The sequence below is a fragment of the Ambystoma mexicanum genome, chromosome 5p, assembly GCF_040938575.1.
Source record: "Ambystoma mexicanum isolate Mex_15411 chromosome 5p, UKY_AmexF1_1, whole genome shotgun sequence".
Classification (NCBI taxonomy): domain Eukaryota; kingdom Metazoa; phylum Chordata; class Amphibia; order Caudata; family Ambystomatidae; genus Ambystoma; species Ambystoma mexicanum.
Genome location: NC_090930.1, coordinates 461,756,063 through 461,775,325, shown reverse-complemented (window position 1 = coordinate 461,775,325; position 19,263 = coordinate 461,756,063).

Below are 19,263 nucleotides of genomic sequence, written 5' to 3'. Positions count from 1 at the left end.
GTCCGGCTGCAGAGGAGGCCTTCTGTCTGCTCAAGAGAAGATTCTGTTCTGCTCTGATTCTAAGACAACCACATCAAAACCTCCCTTTCATAGTGGAAACCGATGCCTTGGCAGAGGCTCTAGGTGCTATCCTTAAACAGGAATTCCACGGAGAAGAACACCCTGTCTCTTACCTCTCCAAAACCTTCAACTCAAGCAAACTCAATTTCTCTGTAATTGAAAAGGAACTCATGGCAATGAAGCAAGCATGCACAGAGTGGAGGCAATTGTTGCAGGGAGCCACATTACCTTTCACTATGAGAACTGATCACAGAAACCTCTGAGTCTTGCAACTGATGGACTATATCAATGCAAGACAAGACTGGTGGGCATACTTTTTTGCTTTTTGCACAATTTGACTTCACTATAACCTATATTCCCGGATCTGAAAATACAATAGTGAATGGACTATCACGAAGCATCTCACCAGATTCTTCCGTTTCACAGCCTGAACACATCTTCTCCAGAAATTTTTGGTATAGTCACTTTGTTTCTTCAGGAGGTAAGAGTAGCCACTGCACAGTGACGACCTCAATGGTCAAGAAAGATTCTAAAAAAGAAGGGAGGGTTACTTGTTCATTGTAATCTACTAGTGATACCTGAGGACTGGCTTTGCAGGAAAGCTATGTCGTGGTGCCTTGGAGGGAAGACAGCAGGACACAGAGGATATGACACTACCTTGGACCTGATTCGTTTCCCCTTTTGGTGGACCTCCATGAGTACAGAAATCCAACAATTTGTCAAGTCTCGTCCGACTTGCGCCCAATAAAAACACTGCACCGGCTGCCCCATTGGATACCTGGAACAGACCCCTACGAGACCCTGCAGTCACGTCTCTACGGATTTCGTGGTGGATCTCCCCCTCTTTAGGGTGTGCACAGCTAGTATGGTGATTGTGGATTCCTTCTCAAAGATGGCACATTTCGTACCTCTTCCAAGGTCTCCATCGGCCTCTGGTACAGCTACCTTGTTCTTCAGAGACATCTTTCGTCGTCATGGAACTGCAGATTCTGTTACCCCTGATAGAGACACACCATTCTCTGTGTTGTGGAAAACCCTATGCAGTCTGCTAGGCATCGAACGTACCCTTTTGTTCGGGCTATCACCCTCAAACAAATGGTCAGATTGAGAGGCTAAACTGTACTATGGAGCAGTATTTGCATTGCTTTATCAACCCCAAACAAGATAATTGGGTGGACCTCTTACCAAGGGCAGAATTTGCCTATAATAACTCCATCCACACAGCTATCGATATGAGCCTGTTCCACTGCACTTATGGTCTCCATCACCTATTTCTACCCAACACAGCTGTACCTGCATCCGTAATCCCATCCTTGGACATTTGCCGTAACGACATTTTGCAAGCTCACAAGGATGTCTATTCCCACTTAATGTCAAGAAGAGAGGGTTACAAACAACATTCTGACTTTCAGAGTCCAACCCCTGGATGAGAGAACGGCTCCAAGGTTTGGCTGTCTACCAAATTTCTTCCTCGATGCATCTGTCCCTCCAAACTGTCTCCCATGTTCATAGGACCTTTTGAAATACTTTACAATATTAATCCTGTAGCATTTCGGCTCAAATTGCCCCCTTCTTTACACAGACTGCACCCTGTTTTTCACTCCTCCTTGTTACATGCGTTTGTTTCTGATCCTTATGAGCGCAAGAGGAAGAAGACCCTTATCACACCTTCAAAGAAACCAATGAATATGAAATATCCCGCATCTGCGACTCAAGATTTCACTGTGGGGTTCTTCAGTATTTGGTACATTGGAAAGGATATCCCTCTTTATAAGACACCTGGGAACCAGTATCACACCTCAAGACGTACGATTTACTGAGGAAGTTCCATCGCCTGCATCCAGGAAAGCCTGCAACGTCCCGGCATAAGAAGGGGGGGGGCATGCTGTCACTGGTAGACCTTCATGGAAGTTACAGGACAAATGGAGCGTCAGACACCATTGATTCGCTCTCACGTTTCATTTCAAACGTGCTTACGGGTCTTATCTTACTACCGCCCATCTTCTCTTTTTATTCCGGAAATCAACGCTTCACTCCGCGTTGCAACCCTTCTCATTCTTTCTGGTAAGACGCTGTTGTAGAGCCTTGTGCTCTACGATCTGTCCCTTTTCTGTCTTCTCTCGCCTGCTGACTCATTTTGCTCTCCTGCCTACCTTTTCCCCTCCGTCCCTCGCTATTCTCCGGTGGCTCTCCGGCTTTCATCCCTCCTGTCTCCTCTCAGTGCTACAGCATTGTCGTTCCACTTTTCCTGCCTTTCTCTTTGCTCACTGCTGCAAGGAAACCACACTACAACCACATCCTTGTATGCTGTCTGGGTGTTCTTTTCTTGGTATATGTTCATCCTTTGTGCTTACTGTGACACTGCTTTCTGGAATGCCATACCCCAACTAGTCTAGCTGTGTTTGCATTCATCCTGTGGAAGTTCTTGCAACCCTCCTTCCTTATACAAACCGGGACCAGGCATTTCGTTCTTTTCTTAGCTCTGAACATCATAGGGATTCATGGGTTTTTGCCTTCAGGCTTTTTCCCTTTTGTGTGGTCATCTCGGACGGGGGCCTATTGCCTTGGCTGTTGGCTCAGCATGCATAGTGGCTTCCTCTCGTGATCGACCCTATCTCTTCAAGGATCGATGACCTACACGCAAGAAAGGGAGTACACAATATGCAGACAACTCACCTGCCTTGTCAAGCGAGGAGGATTCAGGTGAGGAGATAAAGTCTATTGGTGACAATATGCATTACTGCATATTGTCTACTTTTAAGAAAGTGCACACTATTACTGTAATTTCCATACCAAAATAATTCACCATCACTCAGCTATTTTAATGTTTCCCATTGTGAAGGTGTACACACCAACAAACATCATGCTAGTATTCAATGCCAAGGTTTTTTTGGATGGTGTAGGCCAAAAGCAATGACTGCTGGTTTTTTTGTGAGAGAAAATGTTAGCAATATTGTTGTACCTTCTTGGAATTTTTTATCCACAGCCTTCTGAAATAGCTAGAGTTTGTTTTTGGGAAAGGTGTTTAGCTGGCAATACTGCATGCTTTATTGTGGCTTTACCTAGCTTGCTATTCTGTATTGAAAAAAAATTAACACAGAAAAATTCTAATGAACATCAAAGGATTTAAGTATGTGTCGAAAGGATAGAAAATTATAATTCTTCATTTGGATATTGTGTATGTAGAATCATGAGACCAAATTCATTCTAATATGATAAAACTCGATGAAGTTATATAAAAAGTGTCTGAGAAGGTGGTGAGATCATGACGCACCGATAAAACCTTGTTTCCCTTGGATATATTACAAGTCTTGTTAATACTCAAATAAGGATTACTGTATGATACTATAGTTGATTATGAGATTTAAAGAAACTCTGTTAAATTTCTTAAACTTATGATGGTATTTGTAAATATGTCTATTTCATACTACGAACAAAATTAAGAGAAAAAACCTTGTCATATGTATGGTTTTAATGGTAAAAAATGTGATATTTATGTTGTAAAAGTTTAACAATTTATTTTCTTTTTATGATATTTTGTATAAACTAAAACCAACTTTTAATAAAAATTTAACAAAAAAAAATTGTTTTGCAATCAAAAATAATCCAGACAGAATTTCAGGAAGCAACAGGTCACCAAGTCTTTTTATTCTTCTTTGCAATGCAAGAAAATACACCAACAGAGTGTCCCTGTCTGACCATTTCAACCCGAGCCAGAAGTGCAGATTCTTTTTTATACTCTAGGTGAACTGTATTAACAATGAACATCCCCTCATGTATATGACCTTGCGTACAGACTTCTTGTCAGAGTAAAACGGTCTACTCTATGCACCTCTACGCTTGGCACAGTCAGAAGTCTGATAATGGACATCTTCATCTGAGAACAGAACATCCCTATCTCCCATCTACACAATGCTCTACATCCCCACATACATCCTTCCACAGTACCTTATTGGCCATGATGCTTCTAAACACAATGAATCGTGGGTTTCGCCACTTCCCAGTGCTAGCGTTTCCCTTTGAAAGACATGGCTGCACATCATTGTTTCTGTGTATGCCCATTTTCTTATGCACTTGCTAATATTTCTGCACATCATTCAGGTAACGCATAAGTTTCATTCAGTTGTCTGCCACCACTTGTTTATGCAATGGTAGATGGCAGTTAATACCCTGCCCCTGTTTTGTGCACTGCTTAAACCTTCTAGTAAAGTGGTTCCAAAAAGGACACAGAGGTTGACATTTTAAGGCACATACTTCAAACAATGTGTCACTGTTGAAGGTATTCTGTAAAAAATCAGAAGATGCAGAGTGGTTTGCTAGCCGTGAATGGCCTTGCATAGCATGGTCTCATTCAGGACAATTCTGCCTGATTAAATTCAGCCTTATATATGCTTCAACACTTTTTTGAACAACACAAATCTATTAACAAGTATGTGATGTAACACAAGGTTGAAGAAGTTAATCCATGCCTTTGGTTCAATGAAATGGCTTACCATCTTTTAGCATTTTTTGAATAAAATGCACAGGCAGTATGCATTACTAATACAACAGTTATGTAATGCCTGTGTTTTATGTGCTCAAAAAACAGATCATAATGATGCAGCATGAAATTGTAGATTGAGGCTTTTAAAAATGTTTCTGGCCAGTCACATACACCAGTATTAAGACAAAAATAACAGGATTGTTGGGGGAGAGGCAGTATATTCTGCCCCCTGCACCATTCCCGCACCAGGTAAATGTTGTGTGAGCTAAGGGGGGGAGACATCTCCACACAGCCTGTACTTATTCACATCTTCTGCTTTAAGAAAAACGAATAAATGCCATGTTAAGGCTTGTAGTCTGTACTCCATTTTGTGTCTTTCTAAATGCCATCTTTTTCTGGGCCCTCTGCCCCTCTGGTGAAATAGCCACTCTCCCTCTCTCAGCGCCGCACACATTCAGCCCCCACCACCTCCACCCTCTGCCAGCTCAGTGCAACTCCTGTTCTCACGGAAAATGTAGTGATTCATCGTTGCTATTACCAAGTATCGAGTACTGACAAGATGTGCTCATCCCAGAACGCGATACCAAGGCCCGCTCAAGCCCCAGCTTCCCATCCATTTCTGCTGACCGACTCATGCCCTCTCCACCCCCTCCAAACCAAGCTGCAGCCCCTCGAACCCATGCCCCCATTCCCTTTGAACACATCTGGTCATTGGTCGGTTCCCCAGACCACCTTCAATTCACCCACCATATACTTAATCTCTAGTGATCATATATTCTGGTAACACTAACAGCTGTCCCCTGTGCGTTTGAAGTCATGAGACCCCAGAAATCGCAAATCACAAATCCACCCCTCTGATAAGGCACCTGGAAGAGCGACCCCTTACTGATGCCCCCCATAAAAGCATGGGTCAGAATGTCTTTATTTCTTACATACAGCCCCCTTCATACACTTGTTAGGATTTGTCTGGTGTTTAGTTTAGTTAGAGAGCTGTACGTCCTCTCTGCCAACCTCGACCAACCTTCATCCTGCGAGTATGAACCCAGCCGACTCACGTGATGCCCAACGAACCTCCAGGCTGCAGCCAGTCCTGTGGAGCCAGTCCATATATCCATATGATGTATCCATTTCTTCTACCAATCCTAATGTACCCTCATGTACCTATAGGGAAACGTCACTAGTGACGTTTCCAGAGTTTATAATGTACTGTTCATGTAATCTCTGCAGAGCGCTCTCGGGCAGCAGAGTTCTTTGCTTGCATTTATTTTACTTATATACATTTTGGTTCCCTTGCAATTACTCGCCTTGTTTCATTCCCTATTGCCTACCTTTGTCATCCTATGGCGGGTAATACATGAACAAAACAAGATGTGAACCCTGGACGGAATTGCAGCACACGAGGGAGAGTTTTCAATTGCAATTTCCCCAGAAAGATACTGGAAAAATGTCTCTTCTTCCACCTGCACAGAGACTTGTCCCATTGGCAACATCATAAACACCACACTCCCAGAAAAGTGGACCTCTCCAATGGCTCCCATGAATCACCAGTGAGCACTGCAGCATAGGTTTGCATCTATCTCCTTTGTTTTCTTATATAGGAATTTACCAACTTCAGTTAAAAGTATAGAAGCCAATTTGAAAAAGATTAGCCAAATCTAGAGTCAAGACACAGCAAGCATAACAAATGTCCATTTCAAGAAGGGAGCAGTGGAAATGGTCATGCAGTATCTTGAAAATAATGTACATCTGATTATGGATGTGGAAGCTTTATTGGCACCGCAAAATAGATTACTAGCCAAAACTAAGCACACAAATATGTCTTGTGTCTTGCTGCCCGTATAAACTCTGAAAGTGTTTTCAGTGCACTGGTGGTATTCTTCTTAGACAGAAGAATACCTTTTTCAGCCGAAAACTTGGAAATTGTTGCCATGGTGAATATTATTCAGCACTTCCTGCTGTATGGGAGTGAGGGGCCCCCAGGCCCCCTCGCGCCGTACACTCCTCAGTACAAAGCTTGGACCACGTGCCTCCGGTAGTGGGGTTGCACCTTGCCCTTATGTAAAGTTAACCACGGTTGACCGCTACATAGATGGGACTACTGAGCGGGACACGGGGCATCCATCTTTTGTGCCCCCTTTCGACTCCATCTTGGGTAAACAGGCCTCACTGCGATAGTACAGCAATGCTCAGCTCCCCTTCCACTGCAATAGCCAAGGACAGAGACATACACACAAGGCGCGCAGACAGCTGGCTGGCCCCCACCCTTGCACTCCCCCTGCGAAGGAAAGCTCCGCGCTCCCATTCTCACGCTTAAGCTGGAGAAAGTTGCAACAACCAAAATGATACAGTTTTCTTCCTCTGAGATCACTGTTAGCATGAGAACCAGCATGTGAACCAGGATGAGCTAAGCACTTTCTGCTCGTTCGTTCCTATAAACGTGCAAGCCACCCACCCCCATTTAGAGCAATGTATTGCCTTCCTGACCCTGCGCCCCCTGTAAGGTATTTCTTTCAAGTGCCAGACCCTCGCCTGCGCTGCGAAACCCACCCAACACACCCACTACTAACCTTAAGCACTTTGCCACAATATATGTTTTTACTTATACTAATAGGTCTAAAGCTTAGGGGATATGTGAAACACAGCTTGACTCTTTTTACATGCACAATAAAGGTCAAGGCCTCCAAGTAAAGCCACGAATGACCCAATTGTACTGACAATAAATACTATGTGTGATTTTTGTAGAAATATGAAAAGTAGTGTAAAATGTTTAGATAATTCGTTATTTAGTGTTTTACGAATGCAATATATTAGCTTAGGTAGTGACCACAGTGACCGGACCCTGACCTGCGCGAAGCACAAGATATTTGACGTCCATCATCTTGTCAGCCACACAGCCAATCAGAAGGAAGAGATGCCACCCACACCTACAGCACCACACCGTCTGGCCAATCGGGTCCATTTAGTATTTTTTGTTAGAGTTACTTTAATTGATATATATATGAGTGATGATGTAAATGGTTTTTAGGGGTTTTTTGTGGGTTATTTCCTAGCTGGAGAAATAAACCATCCTTTGAACTCTTGCAGCCAGTCCTCAGTGCCTCCTTCCCCGACAGGGGTTGTGTTGGTTATTTTATTTTCTCTTACACGTAGTAAGACGGGGAAAGGCACCTACATTTTTGGTGACCCCCGCGACGTGATTTAGAGAGGTGCCTCGAGGCCTGCACCGCCCGGCAGCGAGATCCAGGACGCCCCCAGCAAGACCATCGCCTCCGCGGTTGACCAGACTGTGCACACCACGAAGAAAGGGTCAAGGGTTCCCGGTTGACGAATACCCGATCGAAAAGGCTGCTCGCCAAGGCAGGCCACGGCTTGGTTGGGGGACGAACCTGAGCGAGGTCCGGCCGTGAGCGGTGACCCTCGGAGTACCTGACTGAACACGTGGAGTCCCGGTTGCAAAGACCCCAAAGGAAGGTAAGGGGAAATACAGGAAGAAGGGAATTAGCAACAAAGGGAAGGTAGTTAAGAATAGGGTCTGTGTGAGTGACGGCAAGGCTTTTCTGATCTATCCTTTATATGGCCATTAGGTGTTGTAAGAAGTGAGAAGAAGAGAAGTGGTATCCTAGCCCGTACGGGGTAGAAGGCAGCGCCGCGTAGCATTTGTCCTGACCAAGTGCAGAATAGAGATAAAGAGAAAATAGTAGGGGTCTCGTATATTGAGTAGACTCGGAGTAGTTTTAGAATATTCTTTTTCCGTGGAGGTAAGAAATCTTGAGACATAATAAAGGTGAAAGAGTTGGGGAGAGAATGCGAAATAGTAGGTAGAATAGGGAAGAAGAAAAACCAGGGACAGTAACAGGAATAGGGAAAGAAAAAATGCGCGCAGGCAGTACATGTGTATGTTGCATGATTATATGTTTGTTGGTCTGCTTTGTGTATATGTCCTGTTGAACGCGCCAAAGTATTTCAGTACAAGTAACTCGTTGATTAATGAATAATAGGCAAAGAAATAAATTGTGAGAGGTGACCACGTAACACCTCTCAGAAAGAACAGCTAATGTGACATACCATAATTGCGAGCATTGATAAAAAATGTATTTTTACATATTGTAACTGACATACCAAGTGAGAGGTGGGAAGGGACTCAAGGGTACCAGAACACACAAGAAAGGAAAAGAAGCATTGCCACAGGTGGGGTAACGCCAATAGCACATATTTGCCAGCACGTTCCACTATATAGCGACAGGATACAGAAGTATCACAATAAGTGGATCACTGAGATAAAAGGGGATGGTTTTATACCAATTTGGCCAGAAGGAGGGTCATTCGACAAAAGAGTGTTGGACCTAGTATCAACACATTTGCTAGCACGATACAAAGGGAAACAATTACAGAACCGGAGAGAAGTGTTAGATTTATGGCGAATGTTCGAGAAAGTTACCCCCACGGCAGAGGTAGGTACAAGCCGAATGATAGAAAAGCAGAAAATACCTCAAGAAGTAAGGGGGACACCAAAAGGGGAGTGCTCAACAACTACAACCGAGAACGAAGTAACACAAATCTATCCCTTAATGACCAGGCCAGCAGTAGGGTTTAGTGAGCCCATGTATATACCACCCACCCCCACTGCTCCGTTCGGGGCAGCAGCCCATGAACCCCCACCATATGACAAGTGAGGCCTGTACGGCCCCACTAGTGCGCCTCCTGTGAACCTAGCATGTTTAACAGGCGATTTAAATCGCCAGCTAGCACACGCACAAATGGAAATAACACGGTTAAGAGCTCTATGCGACAAGAGGCAAATGCTGCCAGGGGGAGGGGAGATACCCCCGCTGTCACTGGCAGATCTCACACCTCCAATAGGGGCAGCAAGCAATGCAACCCCATCAGTCTCAGTATCAGGACAATCTATAGCATCACAAGGGGCGTCATCACAGCAAAGACAAGAACAAGAGTGGCAGTCAGGCCAGTTCCTGTTCCAATTGAATAACAAGCCAGTGAGAATTATACGCCCAGATACACCGGAGAGTCAACAAAGTGGAGATCAGAGTGAAAGACAAGGAAGTGAACCCAAGGAAAACTGGGAGGATAATAACGAGCCGGAGTCATAAATAGAAGAAGTATGGGATGATTTAGATGAATACGAAGAAGCAGCTGCCGCAGAGGGTTCCCCACTGCCAAACTGACGTTACCTAGACACACTATCACCACCATTAGGGCAGGGTAGATTAAGACAACGAACAGGGAGGACAGGAACATACTGGTAAGTAAAACGAAAAAAGGGAGAACGAAACAGAAACTACAAATGCCACTGATACATAAAGGAGCAGGTAGGCCAAACTATATCCTGTGGGCCCAAATGGACAAAAACAACCTGTTAAAACTCCTCCCCTCGCTGACGGGAAGAGCAGGTAAGTGGATACATGTATTTGAGAAGAACACGGCAAGCGTGCCGTTAGCTATAGGTGATGTGAAATGCTTATTAGTATCAGCAATCGGGGACCAAGCAGACACAATCTGGGAAAGGGCAGGGTTCCCGGGAGTAACAATGAGCTGTGATCGCCACGATGGATCACCATTCAACAATGTTCGAGCACAAGTGTGGGATGCATTGCGGCGGGCATTTCCAGACGTTCCAGACTTACATGCAGTGATGCAGTGCGCGATGGAGGAGAGCGAAGATCCTGCGCAATTCATTTTGCGAGTGCAAGACTTATGGAGAAGTGAAACTGATACGGCATGGAATCTATCAACAGCCTTATTTTATTTTTTTATCATTAAAAAGGGGTTGACGAAAGAGGTGCAGAAGGCCTTGGACAAAATAGCTGGGATCGAAGCCAAAGGGTGGCCTGAAATTCAGAGCATAATTGTACACCATTGGAGGAGGATCAAAGAGAAGGAAAAGGAGGTCACACAAAAGAGGCTGGCCAACAAAGCAAAACTAGTGCAGACAAAATTAGTGAAGGTCGCCGCCATTACTGCCAGTGTAACCGGAGACAGAGAAAACGAAGGAGAGGAAAACGCGGGAGGAAGGCCCGTTGGGATAGCAGCGCAGTGGGTTGGAGAGGACCAAGGACAGTGGAACAAAGAGAAAATGCCATGCCAAGGATCACAGTGGCAGAACAGGCAGGCCCAAGGAAGAGGCGGGTACCGTGGGCAGAGGGTAGGATACGGAGGAATGGGAAACAGAGGGTATTGTGGGCAAGGACCAAGAGGAGGACAACAGGGGTCATGTTGGAATTGTGGAAGGTGGGGACATTATTCACGAGATTGTAGAATGCGACCATCAGGGTATTTTCAGGGGCAGCAGCAGCCCATGAACAATGAACAGGGGTGGGCCTGCCCACACCCCGGTAGCTCTTGTGGAGCTCCAATGGGGAGGAGGGGACAACAAGATCAGTACTGCTATGACCCCCAAATGCAGCAAAGACAGCCAGCCCCACAACAGCAGCAACAGCAGCAGCCACAACAGCAAAACACACTACAGCCCATGGCAAGACAAAACCCAGTAGGGAACATAAACAATAACCCTTTTGCAGCGGCTGCAAACGGTGCCCTTGCACCATTCCGTGGCGTAACGATCGTAGGTGACAATGTTTTTTCAGTGCCAGGTCAGCAAAGATACCAAGACTAGGACAGCCCACAGGGAGTACTTGCGTGTCCAGTCCTATCCACCACACAAAGTGCAAATGAGGAACCACTAGTGGCCGCAGAGATAGGAAACAAGCAGTTTATCTTTATGGTAGACTCTGGAGCAGAAAGATCATGTCTCACAGAAGGGCGCGCAGTGTTGCACTGCCACAAAATGAAACAAACTGTGCAGATGGCATTGTGGCATTGCTAACACAATCTGACATGATGAAAACTGCAACTAAGAGAGGAAAAGTATAGTAGAAAAGCAAAATGTTTTTTTTTACATAGTCTGTCTGTCTCTCTCTCTCTCTTTCCCTTTTTTCTCTCTTACTCTCATATGAATTGTGTTATTTTTCCTATTTTTCTTCATTGTTTTATGATAAATGGAAAGAAATTGTTAAATGCCTAACTAAGAAAAAAAAAAAAAATGAAAAAGAATGAACAATTGCAAATATGTTTCTTTTCATGATGACTTAACGAATTTGTCTCGCCCACATAGGTTCAACATGAGCCAATGCGATGAAACGGCTGAGCAGGCAGAAATGTTAGATAGAAATAACGATGCCACTAGGGCCAGTAGATTGAGCAATGTGGAATGCGTTATAAAATATGCGGCCATACTATTTGCAATAATGATGTTTTGTTTTATTTGCTATAACGTTGTTTTATTTGTGGCAAATGAAATGAACAAAGGGGGAGCGGGGCTGACATGATAAAACCAGGGTCTAAACTAATATGGACTGGAGTAACAACCATTTGGAAGGACACTTATAACGTTGAATCGAATGGTATAAATACAACGCCACCCTATGAACCATCGCATGAAAACAAAACTGCTATCCCATTGTTGAGTAATACTATGGCCAAGGAAATAGAGCCTGGATGGGATGTAAATGACGATTACTATTGGTTGACTAACTCCAGAAATACAAGCATGCACACACACACGGCACCAGAAACCACTACTGAATACACACATGTCACCATGAACAACATTGATGATGCATGGTCCAGAATATTCCCGCTGCAATATCAACGAGTTGGTACCCAATTAAAAAACAAAAGAGGGAGGAGAAAAAGGGGGGCGGGAAAAAACAGATATGATATTTATCATAACCTGGGGTTAGATGAAATAGAGGACCCCCAACACTCTGACCAATCAAATAAATGGTATTCAGACATGAGCACCGCAGCAAAGCAAGCAAGTGTAGGTGCCTTTCCACGGCTTACTACGTGTGAGAGAAAATAAAATAACCAACACCACCCCTGTCGGGGAAAGAGGCACTGAGACCCGGCTGCAAGAGTTCAAAGGATGGTTTATTTCTCCAGCTAGGAAATAACCCACAAAACCCCTCCCCTCCATTTACATCATTATATATATATATATATATATCAATTGAAGTAACTCTAACAAAAAATACTAAATGGACCCGATTGGCCAAGCGGTATGGTGCTGTAGGTGTGGGTGGCATCTCTTCCTTCTGGTTGGCTGAGTGGCTGACGAGATGACGGACGTCAAATATCTTGTGCTCCACGCAGGTCAAGGTCTGGTCACTGTGATCACTACCTAAGCTAATATGTTGCATTCGAAAAACACTAAATAACAAATTATCTAAACATTTTATGCTACTTTTCATATTTCTACACAAGTCACACATAGTAATTATTGTCAGTACAATTGGGTCATTCGTGGTTTTAATTGGAGGCCTTGACCTTTATTGTGCATGTAAAAAGAATCAAGCTGTGTTTCACATATCTCCTAAGCTTTAGACCTATTAGTATAAGTAAAAACATATATTGTGGCAAGATGCTTAAGGGTAGTAGTGGGTGTGTTGGGTGGGTTTCGCAGCACAGGCGAGGGTCTGGCACTTGAAAGAAATACCTTACAGGGAGCGCAGGGTCAGGATGGCAATAAATTGCTCTAAATGGGGGTGGGTGGCTTGCACGTTTATGGGGACGAACGAGCAGAACGTGTTTAGCTCATCCTGGTTCACATGCTGGTTCTCATGCTAGCAGTGATCTCCGAGGAAGAAAACTATCATATTGGTTGTTGCAACTTTCTCCGGCTTCAGCGTGAGAATAGGAGCGCAGAGCTTTCCTTCGCAGGGGGAGTGCAAGGGTGGGGGCCAGCCAGCTGCCTGCACGCTTTGTGTGTGTGTGTCTCTGTCCTTGGCTGCTGTGGTGGAAGGGGAGCTGAGCATTGCTGTACTATCGCAGTGAGGCCTGTTTACCCAAGATGGAGTCGAAAGGGGGCACAAAAGATGGATGCCCGGTATCCTACTCAGTAGTCCCATCTATGTAGTGGTCAACCGTGGTTAACTTTACATAAGGGCAAGGGGCAATCCCACTACCGGAGGCACGTGGTCCAAGCTTTGTACTGAGGAGTGTACGGCACGAGGTGGCCTGGGGGCCCCTCACTCCCATACACAAGTAATGAAAGTTGCTATGTGTGCTCACTTATTCCTCATGCAACTGGAACCCCAAACATGTTAATTCCACAGAAAATACCCTTGTCTGAGGCCCAATGCTTGATTCATCTCATGATGTGTAGAATAAAAAAGACATTTCAGGCACACACAGTCACCATGAAAAAATTGGAAAACGAACAAACATGCACCAGCAGACGACAAGGAGTAATCTGCCTCCAAGAGCCATTTTTCATCATAAAAGGGACAAGGTATGCAGACAAAGCTGAGGGGATTCGAGGGCTGCCAGACGAAACATACGAGTGGGTAAAAGAAACGTGCATCCCCATCTGGTCACAGCATATCACCAAGCTGACATGGGTCACACCATTGGAGAGACCCATAAAGATTCAAAAGGAAATACCGCACAAACTTTGCTTCCATGGAGAAGGAAAGGTGAATATGGGAAACGCACAGCAGTGCAATAAGACTTTAATAATACCAGATATGAAAAAAGGCACTGCCGCATTAATGGACATATACTGGATCTGTGGCAAACAAACTTACCTGCATCTCCCAGCATCCTGGATAGGAACTTGTGCCCTAACCACACTTCACTCAGCACTAATGGTGATACCAGAGAGCCACATTCAGTTTACAGCAAGGCCTTCGGCAGACGGTTCGACAGCAGGCCAATCGGCTGACATATCGGCAGCAGGGCAACCGGCTGAACCATCGACAGCGCCCGATGAGACAATCAGGGAGCCCCCAGCATACAAACTATTGTCAGAAGAAACATTGAGAACCAAGTTGTCACGCAGCAAAAGATCCAATTATATTTCGTCCAAATCGTCAGAACTCCTTGCTGAAATCACGCAGCAGTACAAGCTTTTCTCATCTGCAGAGACATTTTTTGCATCATGTCTAGCACCAGGCGTTCAAGCCAGCACAAACGCGAAATGGCTGCAGATAACACGCTGGGAGCTTATCCAGCTGGCTAACGACACTGAAGAAGGATTCAACATCATAAAAATAGAGCTCCGTGCACTGCTCCTGATGACGATGCAAAACAGATATGTCTTAGATCTTATCACGGCAATGGACGGCGGTGTTTGCAAAACAATTGGGGGGCGTGCTGCACATTCGTACCAACTTCAGATGCTGATAACGGGACACTGTCACACGTGATAACAGCAGTGCATAATTTAGGAGAAAGAATGAGAACGGAAGGTGGAGCAGACAACAGCACGTGGTTCTACAATCTGTTCAGCTGGATACCATCATGGGTGAACTTAGCAGCGAAGATACTCATTCCCATTATTGTCTTTCTTCGCCTAATATTCTGTGTGTGCCAACTGGGACTAAGATACTGTGAAAATAATGTGCCTAATTCAGCGATGATGATGGTAACAGTGGGCCGACAGACAACGGTGGCTACTCTGATAGATGCCCAAGTGCAAACTGGAGAATACACCACACCGCAGTATAGAATGACTGCCATCTATAGGCAGTATGGGGACGTGGTTGATAATCTACATCACACTACCATTAAAGAACCAAAGGACTTGCTGTGGTATAACGAGGTTTGGATAGATTTGGATGGGGATGGTGGGATATACTTAATGGTCAACCCAGAAGAATATGCAAGAAGGGGTAACAGCTTAAGACGTGTGTGCAAAGCATGGATGCCAATAAAGGGTACACCTACTTGGGATGAGGCTGTGGCTGAAGCTGAGTGCTACCGAAGGGAGAACGGAAAGAACGACATAAGTAGTTTGTTACTTTGGATGTAACGAAAGGGGGGAAAGTATGGGAGTGAGGGGCCCTCCTCAGTACAAAGCTTGGACCACGTGCCTCCGGTAGTGGTGTTGCCCCTTGCACTTATGTAAAGTTAACCACGGTTGACCGCTACATAGATGGGACTACTGAGCAGGACACAGGGCATCCATCTTTTGTGCCCCCTTTCGACTCCATTTTGGGTAAACAGGCCTCACTGCGATAGTACAGCAAGGCTCAGCTCCCCTTCCACTGCAATTGCCAAGGACAGAGACACACACACAAGGCGCGCAGGCAGCTGGCTGTCCCCCACCCTTGCACTCCCCCTGCAAAGGAAAGCTCCGCGCTCCCATTCTCACGCTGAAGCTGGAGAAAGTTGCAACAACCAATATGATACAGTTTTCTTCCTCTGAGATCACTGTTAGCATGAGAACCAGCATGTGAACCAGGATGAGCTAAGCACTTTCTGCTCGTTCGTTCCCATAAACGTGCAAGCCACCCACCCCCATTTAGAGCAATTTATTGCCATGCTGACCCTGCGCTCCCTGTAAGGTATTTCTTTCAAGTGCCAGACCCTCACCTGCGCTGCGAAACCCACCCAACACACCCACTACTAACCTTAAGCACTTTGCCACAATATATGTTTTTACTTATACTAATAGGTCTAAAGTTTAGGGGATATGTGAAACACAGCTTGACTCTTTTTACATGCACAATAAAGGTCAAGGCCTCCAATTAAAGCCACGAATGACCCAATTGTACTGACAATAAATACTATGTGTGATTTGTGTAGAAATATGAAAAGTAGTATAAAATGTTTAGATCATTTGTTATTTAGTGTTTTACGAATGCAACATTTTAGCTTAGGTAGTGACCACAGTGACCGGACCCTGACCTGCGTGAAGCACAAGACATTTGATGTCCATCATCTCGTCAGCCACTCAGCCAATCAGAAGGAAGAGATGCCACCCACACCTACAGCACCACACCGCCTGGCCAATCGGGTCCATTTAGTATTTTTTGTTAGAGTTACTTTAATTGATATATATATATGGGTGATGATGTAAATGGTTTTTAGGGGTTTTTTGTGGGTTATTTCCTAGCTGGAGAAGTAAACCATCCTTTGAACTCTTGCAGCCGGTTCTCAGTGCCTCCTTCCCCGACAGGGGTTGTGTTGGTTATTTTATTTTCTCTTACACATAGTAAGACGGGGAAAGGCACCTACACTGCTCTGCACATATACTGTTCAGGATGATGAGGATTTGGAGCAATCACACCTGGGAGACGAGTATCTCCCTACTGCTGCTTGTGATTCAGATGAAAACTATTCATATCCCTGCACATTCATTCACTAGTGCTGCATGGGTGTGAAGTACCCTGTACCACAGAGACCGAAGTCTGGATGGTTCCCATAGGAATTTACAAACCCTATTCAACCCAGATATGTATAGTTTCATTAATCACCCCTTTCCCAAAAATAGTAGTTATAACTAAGCATGGGTGAATTTATTAGTTCCAACTTTGAACCGCCCAAATTTTAGGTGGATCAAAGAGTTCCAGCCAATGTTGAACTTATGAAAAGTTCAAACCAAGGGCTAGCTACATAGTCCTCCTTAGGTGGTCGTACCGATTTGAGCCAAATTCGAAACTTTTCAAATAGTAGCGGTTCAAAACGGTTTGAAGATTGCTGGAATGACTTCAATGTGGTATTACTAATGAATTCTAGGCTACTGGAGTTTAAGGGACGTTATATCTGAGGGTCTACACTTCCTGCCTGGATCATTCGCTTTGCAGACAATGCAAAGAGAGCCTTCTATGCCTGGAGAGTTACTTAATCTATAGCCATCTTTATTTCACCTCACACACACTTAACAAATTCGACTTTATTTTTGTAGTTGAATCATTTTCATATCAGAAAAAAGTTTCCTTTGGTTTAGAACAACTGGAAAAGGAAAGCAATGCATGGTTTATTCAGGGCCACTATTTAGAGCACATTGCTACTCACTCAGCAGATTCTTTTATTTCTAAAATAGTTTATATTATAAAAGGGTAATCAGAGAATTTATATACAAATGTTATCAGTGTAAGATTGGGGGCTCGACAAGAGTGAGATCAGCCTGGGGGCCTGGTCTGGACTTTGTGGGATACACACACAAGACTTTTTTTGTCAGCATTAGTGGGGTCTGGAGAAAATAACAGTGACACTTGGCAGGGTAAAGTGTCAGACCTGCAGGGAGGCAAGACATACAGTGTCTAGGAGTGGACAAACGCATGCAATGGCAAACATGCCCCCTATGGTGACACTTCGGTGCAGATATTCAGAGAGTCGCAACAACAAAAGGTAACATCTCTCGAACAGTGGGGAACTGCGCACATGCCCTTGGGTGAAATTCCAGTGCTGGGAGGACCTTAGAATCCCATAGCACAGCTTGCGCTATTGTGTTAAGGCAGCGACGTGACACATGGGGTTGCAAAAAGTTTGAGTGGCAGGAGATAACAACCAGTGACCATCCATCTTTTGATTGAGTGAACTGCACATGTGCAGACAATATGTCTGGACTACAGAATTTATCTGGTGGCAGAGGAAGACATGCTGCTCTTGGTCTGTTTGTACCAGCTGCAGCACTTACTGTGCACACTGGTGATGCCAGAATATCACAGAGCAATTTGATTATCACACATTCCACCTCAGCCCCCCCACCAAGTAATTGTGAGGTCCAAGCAGTGCAAGTACATGCACAGTAATTGAAGCCCAGTGATTTTGCACCCAGACTTTCAGAGAAGGTTGCACTCATAACGTGGCCAAAAATATTGCAGGTCACATGATCGACAGCTCCTGCTTAATACAAATCTTGCCATTATATTGGTAACAGACTTCTTTCCCTACTCTTTTATTGACAAACCGTATTCCAGTGGGTTTTGGGAATAGCCAATCACTGCTGGGAAACTTCCAGCCACCATTTTTTTTTAATGCAAGGCAGTACCCGAATTGTACAGCAATGTTATGGCTACAATAGGACTGGTACTACAGCAGTCCAAGTGTCAAAAATACATTTTACTGTGGACATATGGACCAATGGTCAGAGCAATGACTACATGGCCATCATTGCATACTGGGTAGTAGCCTTTCCATTAACTATCAGTCAAGAGGGGGTCCTTTAATAATGGAAGGGAGCAACAGATGCGTGGCTGACACAGGTAACATTTGCATGCAAGGATTTCAGGGCAGAAGCCACAGGGGAGTTAATAGCTGGCAGAAGGTAGAGGCGATTGCTGCTTTAAGAATTGTCAATACTGTACTTGTCCCATGCTTTGCACATCTACTATACCTGGTAAGCAGACCCTTTGCCAACAACTGTCAGCATGTGAAGTAAATGGTCACAGTGGCACAGAGGATCAGCACCCATTTCATCTGGGTCTATAATTCAAAACAATGCCCTCTGCTAATTACAGGTGTGCCACAAGTTGCCAAAGCATAACCTAAAGACCTCACTCTTTGGAACACCATGTTGCACATGTTGGATGGACTGCCGGAAGCACTTTGTTGCCATTTCAGACTACTGCAACACACACAGGAAAGCACTACATGGGATTACCTTAACACCATGCCAGTGGCCGTTGCTGCCCAATGTATGCTCTGTGCTATCTTTTGAGGATGACACCTAGAGAGTAAGATTTCACAGTGCTTCACTTAATGATGTTCTCCCATTGGTATATGTCCCTGAACTAAACCTCTCCAACCTGGCCAAGGGTGTGATTTGGCAGGAGATGATGAGGTGGTATAGCTGGTTAGGGGCCAGCTTTCAACCTTGCATGTTGATCCAGAGGTTGTTGGAATTCAATTAACATCAAGTACCTGCTAGCTTAGTTTTCAGACCCATGTTTCTAAGTAAAAGTGGCTGCTTTTAG